The sequence below is a fragment of the Egretta garzetta genome, unplaced genomic scaffold, assembly GCF_000687185.1.
Source record: "Egretta garzetta isolate BGI_Z169 unplaced genomic scaffold, ASM68718v1 scaffold25, whole genome shotgun sequence".
Lineage (NCBI taxonomy): Eukaryota > Metazoa > Chordata > Aves > Pelecaniformes > Ardeidae > Egretta > Egretta garzetta.
Genome location: NW_009259800.1, coordinates 224,805 through 226,569, shown reverse-complemented (window position 1 = coordinate 226,569; position 1,765 = coordinate 224,805).

Sequence of the window (1,765 nt, the reverse complement as noted above, 5' to 3'; positions counted from 1 at the left end):
GTCCCCCCGCCTTGGCAGAACAGGGCTTTTGAATGATGTTATCACCTTTGTGAGAGGAGAATTTTCCCGCTAAAAATTATTTCCTCCTTATCCCACCTCTTGCTTGAAGAATACTTTTAAGTTAACCAGAAGGTGGAGCAATAAAACAAGAAATAAAACTCGTACGTTGCTCAGTGAAGGACTGCATTTGTCAGCAACGTTGGCGATGATGCCGCTTAAAACTTCTTGCTCTTTTCCAGAGATGTACAGAATACAGACAGAAATTGTTGGCAATGGCCACAACGTGCATAGCAGAGAAACTGTCGGCAGGAATGACTCAACACAATCCAACTAAACATTGACAGTTCAAACTCATGAGCAGCCATCCTGCCAACGAGGTATGGTCTCCAGCAGAGCAGCAATCAAATAGAAGAAAAAAAAAAAAGTGCCCTTCTCTAAGCACCAAGGCTGATTCAATTCCTACGATTGTTACAGAGAATCACAACTTGTATTTTAGATACTTCACAACAGAACTAGCAAATCTGGCTTGGAAGTAAGCAGCCTTAAGTGGAACTGACGCTGTGTGCAAGCTTTTCCATGCTCCTGCGGAAAGACAAGATGTCTAGACAGCACCAAGGCTCAAATGCAGATTTCTGTTGGTTTTAAGTGTGCCTTTTCTTAAAGATTAGATGGCTGTGAGGCATCTTGAGATGCTGATTTCAAGGGACAAGGGATAGCATTATCTAATTAAAACCTTACCTATATAAAAGACCAGTCTGATCTCATGAGGTTATTTACAATTTTTCAGGTACCTGCAATGACTAGAGGACAAGGTTCCTTTCTCTTGTTCTCTGTTATTCCAGGTAGAAATAGTTGCCAGTGTTAACGCTAATACTTAACATAAATAATACAAATATCTCTTTTTGTTTGATTTAGATTGTCAGTTTGTCCCTAAAGCCAGTTTTGTTGTGCTTCTCATTGATGTCAGCATAGCAACCCACTTAGGGAGTCAGGTTCTCTAAAAGAAGTTAAAGTTAAGAAGAAGAACTTTCAAACTATGAAAGCGTAGATAGCGCTGCTTAAAGATAGCTGCAGTACTTTTAGCATGTGATTCTTATTATTTACATATGAATCTGGATAAATATTTAACAAACTCAATACATACACTTAGACATGTTCGGTGCTTTTAAGATCTCTGATTACTGCTTGCCATGGGCTCTTCACCCACAGTGGGAACTTCCATTACTCTGTAGCCTGCAGAACGCTCCAGTGGGTCACAGGGCTGAAGCTGAAGAAACACAATATGCAGGTTTTCTTGGCTCAGCAGTATTTAAAGATAAACAGAATATAAAGATGTTGTCAAAGTCATTTACGTTATGTAAATCATGAGAAAGCAGAATGTGTGTGTTGGAAATAGTTATGTTTGTTTATGCATTTAAAATATCAGCCATACTTAATGTTTATTTTTTTTATGCCAAATTCCTTACATTTCATTGCAGAACTTAATTATCTTTAGATGGGAGTTGTTAAAAGTACTTAATCAGGCTGGCTACCTACAGCAATTCCTTATAGAGTGAAAATAAACATCAACAATAAGCACCCTCATTTTTATACGTGGGTTGTCAGACAGTTAATTAGTACTTAATGAAAGACAGGTTCCAATTTGGTTTTCACAGTCTATCAGACTTGCTTTTTCTTTTTAGCAATTCAAGCCCAGTTAAAACTGTGACTCTACAGGTAGGCTTAATGACTTTTCACAGTCAGAGGGAATGTGGAAACGGCGATG